Here is a 1,050-nt window from a genome sequence, read left to right on the forward strand (position 1 = left end):
ATGCTCTAAAAGCATTCTAAATGACTTTGTTTCGAGTAAATTATGGACGCTACCCACTCAGAACACTTGGAATACATGACTGAAGTATTAAGAGGTAGTGATGGCCTTAGTATTTGCTCTGAGGCCAGATGTTTAATAGAGCACATAATAAAAAAAAAGAAAAGGCCATCATTCAGTATGAACAAAGAGATGCGAAGCAAAACAATGTCATATATTTAAGTTACGCTGTATGAACTGGAAGTAGAGTTAGCAAGCTAGCGCTGTGATGAATGAGCTTTTAATGAATGTGAAATATGGTTCTAATGCTGCATTCAGGATGCTGGCAGAGGAAACATCTGATTAATCATGTGAGCCATGGGCGTAATTTTTTGGGGGGACATAGCCATGTACTTTTTCACACATCGGTTTTGGTCCCCTGCATGTTTTACTGTCCAAAAACAATGTTACAATACAGTACACAGATATTCGTTGAGCACTAGGACCAAGCGGAAAACCGCAGCTCAAGCTGAATGCCGCTTCCCTGAGTTTAGACCGCCCACAAACTCCTGATTGGCCCACCGTCTTTTCAGTGATTGGCAGTCACCGCTGTCACTCCTGAGAATCTCACTTTACAAACATCTGATGCCAAAAACCACCTCAAGTGAGTGTAAAAACTTTTTGGCAAAATTTAGTAGACTAGATATTAATTTAGCTGTTTCCATCAAGCTAATGTGATGCGTTAAGAAATGTTGATGGAAACATGTCTAATATGGCGGAAACAAAAGTTTTTAGGTCACTTTTAAAGAGAAACAGTTAAAAAGTGATTCCAGGGACCAATCAGCTGCTGTTTCTGTGTCAGCATATATTATAGAAAGAAAACGGTACAGGGGCCATAAAAGGGGCCAAGACCAGTTCTGCTGGAGCTCTGGGCCCCATAGGCCCCTGTCTCGAACTGCCCATGGGCCTGCCGTTCACCTCACTGTCTGCCCTGCAGTCCTTAGAAAACTTTGAACCAGTCTGGATCATCTGATTGGTCTGATGATCTGATTGGCCTGATGATCTGATTGGCCT

The sequence above is a fragment of the Cyprinodon variegatus genome, unplaced genomic scaffold (genome assembly GCF_000732505.1).
Source record: "Cyprinodon variegatus isolate N-32 unplaced genomic scaffold, C_variegatus-1.0 Scaffold1143, whole genome shotgun sequence".
In the NCBI taxonomy this organism is placed as follows: Eukaryota; Metazoa; Chordata; class Actinopteri; order Cyprinodontiformes; family Cyprinodontidae; genus Cyprinodon; species Cyprinodon variegatus.